This window comes from Melospiza melodia, chromosome 2 (genome assembly GCF_035770615.1).
Source record: "Melospiza melodia melodia isolate bMelMel2 chromosome 2, bMelMel2.pri, whole genome shotgun sequence".
Classification (NCBI taxonomy): Eukaryota; Metazoa; Chordata; class Aves; order Passeriformes; family Passerellidae; genus Melospiza; species Melospiza melodia.
In genome coordinates this window covers 97,327,700-97,346,728 of record NC_086195.1, presented here as the reverse complement: position 1 = coordinate 97,346,728, position 19,029 = coordinate 97,327,700, and positions in this window count along the sequence as shown.

Sequence of the window (19,029 nt, the reverse complement as noted above, 5' to 3'; positions counted from 1 at the left end):
TAAGAATAAATTTGTAGGAGGCAATATACTTTCTTAAAAATGTGTCTTCTTTTATGAAGAAAATTTTACCTCTGCACCAAAAATGTTATTCTATTGCACATTGCTCAACAATAGAAATGATGAATTGTTCTAGCAATTTATCAATTTAGCAAATACTTTTCTAAAAGTATAATATTTGGTGTTTTTCTCTTTTAACAATTTTCAGCAAGCTCAATTTCTATATTTCTGAAGAAGAAGACTGTCCCTTGCACAAACTTTTGCACTTTAATCAAATGTTGGGAATTGCCTTTACAGGACACCTAAGAGTTAGGTCATTCTAAAGCAGATTGCTTTTGGATTTAGAACTAGGTGAAACACTCTCAAAATCATAGAATCACAGGATATTCTGAGTTGGGAGGGATCAGCAAGGACCACTGAGTCCCACTCCGGCCCCTTCCCAGGACAGCACCAAGGAATCACGCCATGTGTTTGAGGGCTGCTCCAAACCCCTGGACTCTGGCAGGTTTGTACTGGCACCTGTTCCCATGAAAATCTGTTCCACTGCCCAGCCATGATCTGAGTGAACAGGTTACACCTCAGTCAATGACTGAATTCATAAATGAAATGCGGGAAACAAGAAAAGTGGGAATGACGCTAGTTTTAGAAATATGGAAGTTGCTCTTTTTCAGTGCAAGATGATTATTTTCATAATGGCCAGGTTCAGAAACAAAGTTACTGTAGACAAAAGTTTCTCAACAACTTATGTCAGTACAAAACTCAATAGTAATGGATTATCTTGAAAATTGCCCGCATAAAAACATTTTTAAGTATATCCTGAAGGTCTGTAAAACAGGTTATCAGATGGATAATCTGGTGAATCCAGCAGTGAATGGTTTCACTGAACATTAAATGAGCATTAATTTTCATTTAATTAAAAATTTATGTATAATAGATAAATATATCTATTATATATAGGTTGTCTTGAAGTTTCTTTTTTTGTGTTTTAATTAATTTTTTTTTACTTGTTGAATAGAGTATTCACACACATATATAGCACAGCTATGATAACAAAAGGCAGATTTTTCCCTCTACATACTAGTCAGGTATAAAAACTCTATTCTCCTTCTAATATTGTGTAATGATTACATTAATAATCTTCCTTTCTTTGATGTTTGTGGAAGTAAGCCATGAGTATATATGGAAATTAGAAGCTGGCCCAAAAAAACCTACAAGAAAAGTACAAACACAAATCCTCACTGTCTGGTAATATAGATGAGGAATGGAAAATAAAAGATGCTAAGTAATATAAAGAAAATTAAGAGACTTTTGTTTATCATGGATGCAGTTTAAGCATCCTGAAGGGCAGATTATCCCTTGTTTTGTTGCCATAAATTTCACTGCAGTAATCAAAATATCTCATGCAGACATATATTCTTAACCTTTTGTTGAGAATACTGTAACACAACAGTATCAATATCAATTCCTTGTTAAAAATTCAGGATATTCCAACGCTAAATTAATTTTGCTTCTTTCAGACATTTATATAAGAGTACAGAAAAGATAAATACAGCATTTAAATTTCCATTAGGAGCATTTGTTCTAATGTCCCCAAACACCTCTTGGAAAAGGTGGCAAAATCTGTAGCCTACATGCCTCATGCAGTGCATCTAACAGAATGAGTATGAAACAACTAAATGAATGCAAGGATTTGAAGGTTATCCCAGACAGTTCCAACTTTGGAAATTATAGTGGCAGATGCTTACTCTATAATTTCTGGCATCATTGAAGCACAGTCTTGCTACTCATTTTGCTTCATTAAATGTCTTTTTCAGGTGATATATGATATATGACATTTTCCCTATCTAAATATAAATTAAAATTATACTTTCCAATCTGTAAATTATGTATTTAATTCAAGATCTACGTAAATAACAAAAAGTTCTTGGGGTACCTGTACTTTCTATGTGTTTCATCTGAATAACTACCTGTTCCAGTAATTACAAATAATTAGGATGATACCTCTGAGATTACCTCTAATGTTGTGCTTTGCTACTTACCTGATTATGTCCATTTCTTAGGGGACATTCATTTTAGAAATTAAATGACCTTAAATTTGAATTATTTGCAGTAAACAAGAATAACTCCTGTTAGGAATTTTTTATCTACTACTAAGGAAGCATAGAAAATCAAAATCATTGACTAATTCCTGGGTTTCATTTTAAGAGAAGATTGATGCTGTCTGAATTAAATAGTTATAGAGTCTACTAAGAAGAAGAGGATGTTTAGAGTATGCTTTTAAACATGATGAATTTACCAGACACACAAAAAAAAAGTGTACTGGGTACATGTTATCTGTCCTTAAGTATGTGTATACACAACAGCTTACTATACATTACTTGCATATAATATGTACACACCTCTATGAGCACAAATACCATAAGAATAGCATATATATATTCAAATATGTCTTTTTCATTAGGTATAGATAGAGAATTTTTATTTTCTTGTAGGAATGTGCATGTTTTTTACCAGTTAGTGCTTTAAATGAGACTAGTCTATCACTATGTAAGAATACATTTTTTATGTGTTCTCTTTTTGCTTTTTCAAGAGCCATAGAATTTAATGTTGACATTTATAGTACAAATGGCTGCAAATATTCATAAAAAGCCTAAATCTTGAGTTCTAAGTAGGAATATATAAAATAAAAATTCTCTCTCTTCTTCTGGATTTAGCCTATAAACACTAATGAAAAACTTACAAATTGCCTATTAGAAAAACAAATATAAACAATATTTCTTGCTCCAAAGAAGTAAGGAATGAAACCTACAGTTTGTAAGGTTTGTGTAATGATCATGATGAGATTTTGAGAGTATACTGTAAGACTTTAATAAGGGAGGAAATATTTGTATTCCAGAATAAGTAAACAAATTCTTCTGTGTTTTTGTTTTTGAATTTTTTAATTATTCCTGGTATGAAAGATGTAGAAGGAAATAAGCACAAAACTCCATAGATTTGGAAAATGAATTGCTTTCTCCACTCATCTTCAGCCCCTTATACTGTAAGATTGACCAGAAGGCCTGGCCTTTGAGTGTGCCTGGGTCTGGTTGCTGTGTTCAAAAGCAAGTCCAAAACTTGGCTGACCTTTATCCAGATGCACTCTGTCGCTATCATTATGTCTGCCATGATGATAGTGCCACCAAAGCAAAGTCAAATATTTCTTATCTTGTTTTTTATATAGATTGTAATTGTTTTGAGAATTGTGGGGGCTATTGTTTGGAGAAGAATTGAGTAGAATCAAATACAGTATTCACAGTCTGTAATACAAAGAATAAAAAACTAAACCATTTTTTTCCCCTCTGTCTTTTGGCATACATTAGGGAGAGTCCATTATTTTCATGGGCAAATTCTAATGTATGATGGGATTATTTGAATATAATTTTTGTATAAATACTCGAATTCATTTGGCTTAGCAATTCAAGATTTAGGGTATTGAATTAATTACCTAACACCTGACATTTGATAGAGCAGAAATAAATTAAAGAGCATTAGGGTGATCTAAATTGTAGGGCTTAATACAGCAAAATTCTTTCCCAGGATTTTGGTGATACTGTTTCTTTCCAGGAAAAATTGGACCTACAACAGTAGTCACCTCCTTAGTTCAAAGAGTTGCTTCCTAGAATGATGACTTTCTCCGTGTGTAAATTCCTTTGAGGAATTTTGGGTGGATATATTCTCTCTACAACTGAATTTAATGTCTTTTATGTTCATAGAAGGAGTATAACATCATAATAGAATGGGCTGTGAATCCCTATTGTGCATAATTCCCACATTATAATTTCAGTAGACACATTATGTTTGGCACTTGAATGATGGTTATTGCTACACTGTGGGAAAACTGAAATGAAAGAGTAATAGAGGCAGCCTTTTTGGAAACTATATTATTCAGTCGAGTTTGACTTATAAGGTTTTTGACATTCTCTAGTTCTTCTGCCTTCTGTAAGCTTCACAGTTTTTATTTCTTTTGTTTCCCACAATGTCATGGTTTAATCCTTGCCAGTAACTTGACACCACAGAACAACTCACTCAATTCCTGCAGTGGGATGGAGAAGAGAATCAGAAGAGTAAAAATGAGAAAATTTGTGGCTTGAGATAATAACAGTTGAAAAGGTAAAGAAAAAGCTGGACATGCAAGCAAAATAAGGAATTCATGCACTAATTCCCATCAGCAGGTCAGTGTTCACACATGTCCAGGAAATCAGGGATCCATCACACATAACAGTGACTTGGTCAGACCCATGCCATCCCTCCAAATGTCCTCCTGCTCCCCTTCCTTCTTCTTTTCCCAAATTTATGTTCTGAACATGACATCATATGGTCTGGAATATCCCTTGGGTCAGTTGGGTCAGCTGCCCCAGCTGATTTCCCTCATAATTTCTTGTGCAGCCTCGCTGGTTGGGTGGGATGGGGAATAGAAAAGACCTTGAGACTGTGTAAGTTCTGCTCAGCAGTAATGAAAACAATCCCATAACACTGTGTTATCAACAAAATTTTTGTAACAGATGTAAAACACAGCCCCATACCAGCTAATGTGAAGAAAGTTAACTCTACCCCAGCCAAAACCAGAATACACAGAGACAGGTACATTCTCCAGTGTACCTTTTTTCCAGGCTTGTTTTGTTTTGGTTTTTTACATGAAAAATTGTTTTCTTCAGTCCATCAGAAAATTACCTTTTTTCTTGAAGCTCTATTCTAAGTACTTTTGATAGAATATTCCTTAATTTTCCTAAGGTAAAAAAAAAAAAAATAAAGCAGCTTTCTCAGCTTTCTTCATTCTTAATAAGCAAGAGAAATATTATAGTGTTGAAAACCTGAAATTCACAGTGTCAATACAAAAAACATTTTACAGATTACTCGGGCATATTCATGTCCTATGTTGAAGCCAAGCAAGGCCAGTCTTCAGTTCTAGCCAGAAATAGTAGCAGAAACTTTAAAAGTTTGAAAGAGCCTGAAGAGTGTAAAAAAGTAATTATCTACAATAGTGTCCAAAAAACATTAAACCAAGAAAGATAGTTCTGTATTCATTAAAAAAGTGGAGATGAAAATTAATTTACTTACAAACTTTTATAAATATCAAAGTGCAGGCTGATCGTTCAGCTCTTCCTGTTATTTTTGGTACTGTGGATTCAAAAGTGGAACTAAATCTGATGTCACCATTTGACTGCATGTTCCGGATCATCTAGAAGCTGTGGAAAGTTCAGACCACTTAGGTTTTTAAGAGAATAATTATTTTAAGAGAAAAGGACTCAAATTAGTGTCAGTCTCTAAAATGAGTTTCACAGAAATGTAATATCCTGTGAAAGATATCAATTTCAAATACATATTTTTGAGGCAAAGCTGAGTGATAATACCTGTTTCAGCACATTACTTGAAGTGGATCACAACACAGATATCTTGCTTAGCATTGCAAATTCCTTTTCTGCTGCTGTATGCATAGTTTAAAAACATCGAGTAATGAGTGATTCAGTGCTTCCATTTCTAATCTTTCTACATTTTTTAGAGGAGAGGTGGTCCTTGGGGCTGATTAAATTGCTACTCTAATCTGTTACTAAATTCATTTCACCCACATTTTCTGACCAGTCATAAACAGTTGGAGATGTACTGATGGATGCTTGTTCAATGTTTCCTATGGTTAGTGTGGTTCCTTGCTTCTGTTCATCCTTAAGAAATAACCTGATATGCTCAAGTGTTTACTTCTTTTTGCTTGGGTTTGTGAAGTAATTTGAAAAAGAACCTCTTACTCTGGACCCACTTCCTTAAAATTGCCAATATTTTTTATCTACTGAATTGTTTCAGGATTCTGCTATTCTCTAAAGACTAGATATTTTTTCCTAAAATACATTGGTTGTTGCTGAATAGAACACAGCACCCACATTTCCCTTCAGTTCATCCTGTTACTGTCCCTATCTGTTTGTCTCCTGCATACAGGACCCTAAAAATTTATACAACTGGGAAAAAGAAAATTATCAGGAGGGTCCTTGGATTTTCATATCATCTTTCACTCTACTTGTTATCACTCATGAAATAAAAAGCAGCTTTAAAGATAGTAGAGAACTCTATACAGCTATTTTTTCAGGGGGGCATAATGTTCTAAATACTGTTCTGGACTGGAGCCTTGGATGCTACATTTGTAGGAAATTGTTTATTTGTTTGTTTTTTATTGCATTACATTGTTCTTTGTGTGATTTTTCAATCATATTGGTACATTTATGGTGCAGTCTACAGCATGAAACTGTGCTATATTCTGATTTATTAAAATCTATTTCATTTATGAAGCAGGAAAGCAGATACATAGCTTTTTTTCTTCAAAAACAAGTAACTAGCTTTTGAAATATGCTTTTCTTTTTTTCCTTGGAGTTGTTACTGCTTCTAATGATAACAAAGAATAAAAGACCATTTCCACCCTGTATTAGTGTGTTATAACATTCAACTGCTATTCCTTTTCTCCGTAATTGGAATAGTTGAAATTCATCCTTGTATGACCTACAGGAAAACACAGCCAGGAATTTCTTTTGATGTATTTGGTAAATTTTTAGTAAGTGAAAAAGCTCCAACATGAGATATGACAGCTTCTGGGGTTTGACTGAACGAATTTCCATACTAAATATTTTCTGTCTTTTCTCTTTATAGGTCCATGAACTCTCTAAGTAAGTTACCATGAGCTCTGTTAGCAAAATGGAACTAGAAATTCTAAACAGCAGGGAAAAATATTATACCAATAGATTTTTTAAAAGACATACAATTTATTTTTACTAATAATTGATATAATTTATTACAAGTTGCGGCTGTGCTGTTGTTTAAATATTGGATTGCTTCATATTCTTTTTTGAATTTTTTCTCATACTCATTGGAATGTATATTATTAACTTCACAGAAAAAATATTTTTAAGTACTAATAAGACAAGCAAAAAATTTGGTGATGTCATTTAGCATAATTTTTTTTTACAAGGAAATTACTACTATTTTTACCATGTGGGAGAACACAATTTTGTCAAAACACTTTACAGTTGGGAAAAGTGAAGTGTAAACTGTGACTTGCTAGTTTAGCAATTCTTTTACTTCTTCCATGAAGAATGTATGGGTATTCTAAATATTTGCCAAGACCATTAGACCTCTTCATCCTCATCACCACCACCACCACTTGCCATCTGCTTCATCACATTTCTTGTCAACCCTTTTGGCCTTTGGGTGCAATAATATTTAACAGATAGCATCAAATGTTTTTATGTTTTTCTGACTGGTTAACAGTTTTAGAGGGTACCCTAATACCTTATGGCAATTACAGTATTTAAAGCTAAAAAAATCTCTCCAAAAACATGCAGAAAGTAAAAGCATCTGTTTCATTAAAATAATCAAGTAAAAAATAATTTTAGTTCAAAGGCAATAAAAAGTGACACAAAAAAAGATAAATAAAACACAGAGACACAAACCTCATAAAGAACATACTAACTATGACAAAAACTCCTCAACCATTTCAGCCACTAATTGATGCACCATTGAGAAACTACAAGCAAAGGTAAGTTTTGGATTTTTTTTCATTTTTAGGTAAACAAATCTTACATTCACATCAAAAATACATTTTAATTGAATTGCCACTAAGAGCATCTCAAAAACATGATACTAAGATGTCAGAAAAATTTGAAAATATGATGAATTTTTTTCTTCACAGAATCATATAGTCTTCAGGGTAGGAAGAGACCTTAAAGTTTATCAAGTCCAACTGTCTACCTATCACTACCACTTTAACCTCTAAACCATATCACCCAAAAAAAAAGTTTTAAAATAAATCTTGTTGCTTGTTATCCATAGTATTATTATTCTCTGTTAGGGAATATCACTTGAGGGTCTGCTTTGTATAAAATATTTAATTCAAACTTATGATATTGCTCACAGCTGGGAGAACCATTCTCTGTAACAAGTATTTTGAAATACAAGAAGTGGCAATCTTACTGCAGAAGTTGTAGCAATTTCCCTTGGAGGAAAGTATTTCAGAGAGCTATAGTGTCTGACAACCAATTTTTTTTGCACAGTGGGATTGCTCTCAGCAGTCACAATCTTTTCATAAGAGTGCAAAGGACAGCAAAGGCAGCTAAAGCACACTGTCATTCTTGCAATAGTTAGTGGAGAGAAGTCCAGAGACTCTGCTCAAGACTGTGTGGGGCATGTAAAGGTCATGCCAAAGTTATTCTGAGCATAATCTCTGGGCAAAAATCTGCCTTGATCTGTCAGAGGACTTGACCCAAATAGAGCTCCCAAGGGGATATGTTATTGCAGGTCTTGAATTCCTGGTGCTGAGCAGCCTCACACAAGGAGGATGTGCTCTGGCCACACTGCTGAACTGACATGAAGGGGAACTGGAAGAGATGGACAGATCATACACCATACACCAACTGGGAGGACTAAGAAAAAATTTATAAGGTCTTCAAAGAGAGTCTGATGGGGCAGGATCCTGAGTCTGTGGTGCAAGGAAGGAGGGATGCACAAAGTAATTTTTCCAAAGATAGCAGTGGATGTAGACTCCCAAAGCAGAGCTATCTGGAAAGGTTTAGGAGCATGAATGATCCTTTTTTAGTTGCAGCTCTGTGCTTCAGGAGTTGCATTGTGCAGTAGAAATTGATGGTTGCAGACAAAGCCTGTCACAGCAGATATCAGAGTCAGAAAAGTTTCAAACAAGTGACTGTATAAAAAGAAAAATCCAGATGAAATTCACTGGGGCCCTCCTCCAGGACCAAAGCAAACCAGACACCAACCTGCCCTATATGTTTTGGGAGATCTGATGCTTGTGGAGAGCTCAGGCCTAGGATGTTGCAGAAAGACTCAAGATTCTGTCTAGCTCTTGAAACATTGTCCCTTGCTGCTTAGCTGTGATGTGCACCAATTGCACTGTCAGAGAAGACATGAGGTGTTAGTGTTATCAAGAGTGATTTCCTAGCTTTTGGACTGAAGAGTAGCAGGCCTGGTGATATATGTCAATAAGGTTATGACAGGGGAAAGAAGGAACTAACATATATCCAGTGGATTCATTCTGCACAGGACCTGTTTCAAACTGGACTTTGGATTTTTTATGAGATCTTGAGCCTGACAAGGATTGTTGGGCAAGGTGCAATGCATCTGACAAGGTGGAGCATAAATATATTTAGAAACAGGGTTTCCAACCTAGTGAGAGATCTTCAAAGAAGTTACACTGAGGAATGCTTCTCATAACCTAAGTTCAATGAAAGTATCTCAGGCAGTGAGGAAGTTGGGTTGTGAACACCTGTCATGAACTGATTGATACAGGATGGAATTCACTTCACCCAACTATTGATGTATAGAAGATAGATGCCTCCTAAGCTGGTCCCTCTAGCTTCTAGTTTTCAAATTTCCTTGTTGCTGTCTAGATTAACTTGGTTAGGCTGAAATCTAACAAATCACAAGCATTTCTGTTAGATAGCCAATATTCTTTAATATTGCTTATTTGGGAGCTGTTCAGACAAGTTATTTGCATGTCTACAGAGGCATATTCACGTTTTCAATGGGCTAACTTTTAAACCAGGTTGTATAAATGGGCTATGTTTATCTTCACTTATAAAAAGAATAATCTAAATTATTATTTTAACTGTAGGCATTTATCTTATAGTTAGACTATAATTAGATGAATCCCACAACATTGTTCCCCTAATTTCGCAATCAGTAAGTGATACAAAAAATGGATACAGTAGTCAGTCCAATGAAATTTACTGCAAGCAATACAGGAAAAGAAAATAAAAATAAATCATTGCCCACCAACAGAGTAAAGGAGATCAGGGTCGCCAGACAAATAAAAAGGAACTGAGGCATGACTTATTCTGTATCTAGTTATAAAAATCCACTTCATATATCAAAATAAGAAGAGAAAATTCTTAAGTATATAAATGTATTGCATTTCCTTTTGTTTTCAATCTCTTGTTAAAGCATGAAAAGCAGAAGAAATAATTGCAGACACCTGTATGTGAAAACAGTTCTGCCATTCATATTACTCTGAAATATAACACTAGTGTTCAGAATATTAATATATTCTCAAGAAAAAGCTCTCAGAAAAAGCAAATGAAAATGCAAATATTAGTCCATGCAGGGAGTGGAGAGGAGAAAATCAACAAAATTCAGACTGAACCCTTATTATAAACATTGATTTTCTGTGAGATAAAAGTGCTAGGTGAGATATTTTTATCTTTCTGGAAGGCCCTCATTTTCTGGAGTACCTAACATTTACCTGAGCAGATGATGTGGTAACAGCATAACGAAAAAAATCAAATGAAATGTTTATTGATGAGAAACAAAAATTAAATCTGCTTTTCAAAGTAAGAGATCATACATCTCCTTTTCCTTACTAGGGAAAAAAATTAAAATCTAAGATTTAAAATGCATTTAAAGTAAGTAAATTCCTCTCTCATCACTCCTGTGATTTTAGTGAAAGAATTTGAATCAAATTACTTTGCTCTCAGGGGAAAAAAATGGCTCTTTTTTTTCGAAAGGCCTATGTGATTTACATATCTCACTTCAATATATGGGATGTTCTGCTCTCAGGTGATAGAGATAAATGTGTTTCATTATCCACAAAAAAACCTTTCATCCAGGAAGAAAATGTGTAGGGAGTTCAAGAATCTTTGAATCACTTGTCTGCTTTTCCAAGTGGAAAACTTTCAACATTTTATTACTTTTCCTGATATTTCAGATATGTATGTGATAATCCTTTACTATCAGTTTGTATTACATAAGAAGAACACTATTTAGGACACCTAGGTAGCACTTCCTTTGCAAAAAAGTCATATCTCCAAATATATATCCTTTCCCTAAAAGTAGATCTCTGCATTTAGACATAATTTGTATTCCTCTGAAGAAACAATACTAATTCTGAATATTTATTCACACTGGCATTCAAAACAAGTTATCATCATCTATATCATCTTAGGACATTAAAGCAATGGCAGCAGGGGGACTGTCCCTAGAGCAGGTCGCAGTTCAGCTCACTCAAACCCACCTGCCCACCTCCATTTCACTTCGCTGTAACTCTCTCTCTGTCACTGTCCTCTCTTAAAAAGATCTCAGATCTGCATTCCCTCCTTGCCTGCCAAGACCTCTGCTCAAAACTAGCTCAAGGAAATAAGGCAAAGAGCTCTGTAAAGACAGGAAAAAAACCCACGTATCTTTCAGGTTGCACTGGAGGTAGAAATGGAACCTCCCACACCTGCAGGTCATTGTCAGAGCATCTGCCACCTCTGTCCCAGAGGGCACATGGGAAGCACAGCCGGCTGTGGAGTCACTGCAAGACACACAGAACACTCCTTCAAGCACATGGCACACTGCCAACATGCAACAGGAGGCAAATGGATGGGAATGGAAAAGGTTGGCATAATTGCAGTTGAATGAATGTTCCTATTAACCCTAGACATTGCAAGTCTCTTTTTTTCCTATATTTCTTTTCCCTGAAAAGGTGCTCACATATGTGAATTTATATGGCCTTCTATGAATTCATATTCTCGTATAACTCAATTTTATGAGCATTTGGAGGCAATGAGGACTAAAGTAATCAGATGAATTGAAAATATAAAGGACATTTTAGAGAATATTCAATTATAAATGTGTGTTTATTGCAGCACTAATTTTTGTGCTGACAACCATTTCAGTTTAAATAAAAACTTTGCTGGCAACACTTGCATGAAAACATAGTAGGTATCCAATTTTATTGTCTTTAAAATAAAAGCCTGTGCTGAGAGTCTGCAATAACTTTTGTGTTATTACTTACTCCTATTTTTTTTAATCTGGAAAAGAAATTATATATCAGGTGCTTTCATGACTTGTTGCTACTTCTTTTGCTCTGAACTCTTAAAAATACTTTGCCTAACAGCCAACAACGATCACAATCATATTCTACACAAATTTGGAGAAACTGTTTGCTATAGTCCCTGAAAGCAGGATGATTGATTACAATATTTCTGCTTTTAACTTTTGTAGAAGACATTAACATTTACAGACCACGTCTGCTGTTTAAGAGCAGTCTTTTAACAACTATTTTTCTTAAGATTGTGAGTTGTTTTTAATCCTCTCCTTTGTTCATTTTTGGGTTATTTTTAAATTTATTTATTTATCTGATTTTGATTATTTATTTAGACAAATTTATAAAGTATCTGCCATTATGTAATTATATGCCTATGTAATTACTGTGGTGAGGATAAGGAGTGAGTTCTTCCCAAAAGAATGGCCCATTTCTCTACTGAATTATGCAGCCCAGATTATTTTTTATTCCAGGAAAAATCCAGAGGGAATCTTTTGGTCCTTTTCCTCTCTTACAGAGAAAACGTGTAGACTAACCTCAGTCTTTTTTGTTCATGTAAAGGAAGGTTCTCATAAAACAGGCCTAATAAATCTTAAGGATCATAACACTGCCAGACTGTCTTCTTACTGCTATATCTTTTAAACAGTGGCTTTATGATTCCATGGAATTCTGGAGATATTTCAAATTAAAAAATCCAAACTTAAATGACCAAAACATTATTTTAAATGTTTTGTAATATTCTGCCAGTCCACTAAATCACTCTTTAATTTTCACAGAGTTCTTTTAATTTGTTCTTACCCACCTAAATATTTAAATGTAAGATTAGCTTACATTATGTATGCAAATGGCACATAAATGAGTCCATGTAATTTATGTGATTACACATTTTTAAGTGCTGAACTGGAAAAAAAAATTCCATGTTTTCCCAAGTTTGATGTGATACAAAAATAATTCAGTTTGATTTTTCTGTGGCCCTTTCCATGAAGTTTCAGCTAAATATTTTAAAAAAGAACAGTACTTCATTAATAGAATGGCCTTTCAGTTGTGAGGGTAGGAGACTTTGTGTCTCAGGAATGGACCATGAGAAACAAAAATATCATTATCTTGGTTTCAGTGTTGGAGACTTGCAAGAAGAGAAGAAATTTTGATTATGTAAAACATACCAGGATTATGATACGAATGCCTGAGTTGTCCTACCAGTTAAATCATACCTCCATGAGTAAAAAGATGGACACTTTTCCTGAAGTCCATTTTGATTTTCATCTGAAAAAAAGGTGTTTTTCCAACCCAAAATATATGTGTTTGTGCTTGAGCTGATAGGCAAGATAGTGCTAATAGCAGTGGTCAGAGAAGAGTCTGTGTACTACTAAAGCAACAGGTCTGCTCTTTGCCTGTCATATTATATAACTTACATCTTATAATTTATATAATGTGACTATCTACATCATAGTAGAGAGCTGAAAATTATGAAAATTTACTGTGCCAGTCTTCAAGTCTGAAGGAAGAAGACGGTATGGAAGAACATAACCTCAAAACATATAATTTGAAATTGGCTTGTAGTCATTCTCTTGCATAGGTCTGCAAATATGAAGGGCAAGACTTACTATCTTGATCTCATCAAATGCAAATAAGAAAAGCATGAACAACTGAATAAGAAACTGAATAATAAAAACACAAACAACATACCATTGCAAATTTCAGTGACAGAGACGGCCATTCTGAGCACTCAGCTCCAGCGCTTTCTTTTCAAGTTCATATCATACGTAACGTACACCTGAAAGTCTTCAGGAAATCATTATATGTTCAAAGACAGCTCAGCTCATTTTAAAGACTGCAGGCACTTGTTGCCTCCTGTGGAAGATTTTCCACTGTTTAATAACCATCACAGCTAGGAAAATGCACCTTATTCCAAGATTGATTTTTTTTCTCATTTCAACTTCGAGTCACTTAATCTAGTTTCGCTTATGTCAGCAGTGTTCTACCACACTGGTATAACATCACTTTTTCTATGAAGAGCAAGCAATTCTCAATGCCATCTTTAGTGAAATGAGTATTTTACATATTTAGGCTACATATTGTAAAGCTTATTTCCTGGCTTTGAGTGACTTGCTTAATTAATACCTAATACCACAAAATATTCTCTGCCATCTGCATGGTGGTTTTACTGTTGACCTTGACATGGGATACAAATGTCAAAAAAAGGATACTGACTGCATTGATCCATAGGGGAATTCTTAGTGGAGAAACATTTAATTGACAAGAAATCTAACTATTTTAAAGTGGCTAGTCTGAATAGACCTCACAAGAATAATTTTGTCCCTGACTAGGTAAGGTGTAATGTGAACACATGTACATTGTTTTGGTGTATGGCAGTAAATGCTAATTGTTTGTTACAAAGATTTCTATTACTAATCAATCCTTCATTTGATCAAGTACTTTGAATAACCTGTCTTGGAACTGGTCGAACAGTATTAAATTAAGAAAAAAAAGAGAAAAAACTTATTCAGTATATTTTTTCATGTCTGTTTTCCCTTCTTTGTTGTTTAATGAATTTTTAGATTTTCCTTATGTGTATTCATTGATGCTTAAGAAAATATTGAGATGTCTAGGAAGAAGGTTTAGGAAATAAATATTTTATTCTAAAATGCTGTCACTGATACTCAATGACTCTCTTGTCACAATGACAGTTTATTTTCTTCACAGAATGACATATTCAGAGAGTGAGGTGAGATTTTTCTGTCATTGCATAATAGAAATGTGATATAGAAAAAGTGCTTTTCTGGAAAGAGATTGTTCTTTTCTGCCCAAGTTCTATTGTGAGCAATTAACTAGCAAGAAGTAAGACATCTGTTAGAGAGCAAATGTTCCTTCATTCCAATCTACAATTGCAGTAGGGAGGGAAAGCTCAAATTCTTGTCCTTTTAAAAACAAAATAAAAACTATTAATATATTTAAAACTATTGACGGTCAATCTAATTATACATAATTGCAAACCACTACAGAAATTTCAAAGGAATCATTCCTTTCTTTCTAATTTTTCCCCCCTGTGGCAATACAACTTTTCTCTAATGATAGCAGGCTCACATAACAAAAAGCTATTTTTCCACCCCTTTAAATATGTTGACACAACTTACCTAAGATGGAATTTTAAGAGATTTCTGAATTGTTAAGGACTCTACTTTTAATAAAAGCTGTAAAGACCTGAAAATTAAAATTAATATCACCCATAAACCAGATTATAATGTACAAAGACCAAGTAGTATCCTTATTAACTCTTCAGCAAATGTGCAAATCCATATAAAAGACATGTTCACATATGCACTGTCACATATATCCTAACCCAAGCACTGTAATTTGTCAAGATACTCTTTTTCTAGAGCCTTTGGCACTGAATTAAAAGTTTGATAACCGTTACTGAACTGCTGCAAACATTCTCTAGCAGTTAAGAGTATTTTGAAAATGGTGTTTATATTTTTGTTTGACTATGGAGAAAGACTAGGAAGCATAAAGTAGAACCATAATTTGAAAGTAGAACTATTTCATGGCACTGAAACCTTTTCAGAAGGGATTGTTGACATTACTTATACTGTTTGCTCTTCTTTTACTATTTACTTACTGAATAGAGGAGAGTTTGATTACATTGAAGAAGTGGTAAATTAGTCCTTTCCTTATGATTAACTAAATGTGCTAAGAAACCGAATTTTCCATGTAAAAGAACATATTAGAGAAAAATGTAATCCCTAATTAAACACGTAGGTCAGGTCAAGCAGAGATGTTTCTGTGAAAAGCAGGCTGCTGGCAGGATTTGGGGAGACACAAATAAACTTTTAGGTATCATAAGGGAAGAATATGTACAGAGGAATAGGTAAAGTGATTTGAAAGCCTTTTGGTTTTCTTATCTTATTGTTAACTTTGAGGCTTCCCTCCACAAAGAATTAACTGCTTGAATTAACATTCCAGTAACAGTTGAGTTCCTACATATTTGTCTTTGTAACTTTTGAAATCCTTCAAGAAATAGGTGTGGACAGATTCAAAGCCAGATCTAATTTGAAGTTCTGTCAGAGAAAGTGATATTAACTGTTATCAAAAGATTCCCTATTACACACCAACAAAATATACTTTATTATTGCTGGGTTTTGCTGTGTTACTCTAGGGCTTTCAATTTATCTTTCTCAGATTTTTGGAGATCAATATTCCCTGAAAATCATTTATTTGTGTAAGATTAGTGAATTGTCCTAAAGACTATCAAACAGGAGTATTCTGAAAGATTTAGTTCCCAGAATATTTGAACTGGTATGTGCTTATTCTGGATTAAATAAGGGTCATAAATAAGAAAAGAACATTTATTTCTTCAATTAAATTACCCTTTCACACTGTTTTATTATTGTTGGTAATTTACCTGCAAAGAAGAATAGAGATTCATCTTAGCTAAATGCATTTACAAGACATTTTAATGCATAAAATTTTTGCTACAATTGTCAAACAATTTGCTGTAGCATGCTTTTGAATATAAGTTGCCTATAAATAAACATAGCCTTGTACTTTAAATGAAAAGCTTTTGTATATTTGAGCCTGTAGACAATCCCTTTTTCACCTTTGAAAGTGATTTAATTTAGAACAAAATAGAGTTTTGTTGGCTATTCTCTTATTCAAGGCTAGATTCAGTGAAACAGATCTTCTTGGTATAAGTTAACATAGTTTCTTGAAAAGCCATTCTTTTGTTAATGTGCAGTAGAAAATAACTTCTATTTTTCACATCATTTAAAACTATTTTTGGTGTAGAATTTAAGGAACACTTCAAAAAGATATATTTGTAATGTCTGCATGGGGGTGCTTTTGAGGACATTGCTTATGCCCATTATAAGTGCATTTCTGTGACTAAATATCTTTGAAATATTTTACTGCCAACATAAAAATACACCGATCAAAACATTTGAATCATAGTTTAAATCAAAGCTACTTTGATGCATTTGCACACATAGATATCAAATCTTTTAATGTTTTCTTTAAAAAGATAAAACTATAATCAATAAAATACTGAGCTGTTGAAAGATTCCCAAAGAAAAAAAATACTCAATTATAGAGTAAATATTATCATTTTCCTCCACATGTGTATAGCTGTGGAGACAAAACAAATAGATGAACTTGAATACTATATAGTATATTGCACTTGAGTATTATACAAACTGTCATTAGGAGGTAAAACAAGTATGATTTAAACCTAAACTTCAGTTTTCCTACTTTTATGGATTTAAGCCTGACCATTAATGCCCTTTTTGTGATTTAATTTCTTCCACAAATAAACTTAATTTCTTACTATGTCGTATAATGTTCAATAAAGCAAAGCAATGAAGCAAAAAAGTAGCAAGACCTCTTAAAAAGGCTAAAATGAAACTTAGGAAGACAAGAGTGAGTAATGCCCTGGTGCTAATTACAGTGGTATAACCAGAGCATAAAAACAGTGTGAAACCTCATTAAGCTCTATTAAAATGTGGGTTTAGAATTTATATGGTCAGACACATGGATAAAAAAGTGTAGTTTTATTACCCTCCACTGTCAGCCTTTGCTTCTCAGTGGGGAATATTGTCATAGGGTTGGGTTACCAAATAATGTACAATGAATGAAGGTTCCCTTTCAAGCTTTAAAGAGCAATAGAAATTTTATTACAAGAAAAATAATATGTGTTTTGATGTTTGTACACCTTTACAAAAAAGCCATTAATAATAATGTTTGAAATTATAAAAAAAGAAGAAAGGAAACATTTAGAGATATTTTAATAGTATTTGAGCAGAAATTAGGAATTTTGCTTGTTCTGTGGCCTAATAATTTCTGTACTCTCATACATAAAAATAGACTTTAAACTTTTGTTTCTTGTCAGTCTCTGCAAACTACATAGATAGGTCAAAATCACTGCAAAAATAATAAATGACAATTATTTTTATCTTTCTTTTATTTAGTGACTGGGTGGCTCAGTTTCCCTGGGTAAATCAGCCATATGCTAAAAACAGTTATGATTGCTCTTATTAATAGTACATTATTGTGCATTAAACATCTATTTCCTCATTTAGTAAATGTGATGAGACACTGAAAAAATGGGGCAATGGTCAAAGGAAATGGATGTGTCCTCTGATAAATGTTAATGAGAACACTGATTGCAATAAAATAAAGGTAATAAATCAAGAATATATGTCCCCTTCTTGGCAAGGCAAAAGCATATGTTTAATTTTAAACAAGTAATTCCACTGATTTTAGCAAATTTAGTTTGCAACCTCTTTTCTGCACCTTCCTTACTCTTCTAATGGCAAGCAAAGCAGCTGACTCCACCTTCTGAAACTAATCCTACATTTTGTTGACAACCGCAGTGATTTGCTTTTGTCTTTGAGAGACCTAGTGCAAAAGCTGCAACAATGTCATATAGAGTGCAGAAAAGGCCAGTGTTGTTCTGAGCTCCAGCAGTAATTTTAAAGGCATTGGCATTCTGCCAGCTGCTAGAGACTCAATGTTTTCGTTTCTCCAAAGGTGTGTAAAAGATTTTGATATCTGAATGTGCCCGTATATACCTGCTAGGACATAACTCAGCTTTCAGGTGATTTCTGTGCTTTACATTTAGTGCATTAAACTGCAGTGTATGAATTTTTGGAATAAACCTGCACCTTGCTCTGGTTAGATTGCAGATATTACATGAATATGAATAAAGGAACTAGTCAAGTAGTCAAGTAGTCAATTAGTACTTAATGGCAATTCTTTTATGGCAGTACTTTTAAATAATGCTCAGTCTTGATGTATTCTATCTCTACATTTATTTTAACCAGAAAAAAACATAGTTTTTTAAAACATAACTAAAGCAAAATATTTTCTTTTATTCTTTGCCTCTAGCTAAAAAAGTTTCTTATGTTTCTGTGCAAGAAGGAACAGAATAGGAGATTAACACTAGAAATTTCAAACCTAATATTTATCCAAAGGAGATCGGAATATGGGTGGAAAGTGAGACTTTGCTGTACTGATGCTGTACTGACATTAATTGTCTCGTGAGTCAAGAATAACAGTGGGAAATAAAGCTAATGTATAAAGAATAAGGTTTAACCGTTACTTTTTTATTTATTTATAATGGCCTTTTTTATTTTCCCAAAGTATTCAGGATCAATTATTTAATAAGGGCAAAATGTTTATATTTTGTACTCAACTAGTCTGCTTGAGAC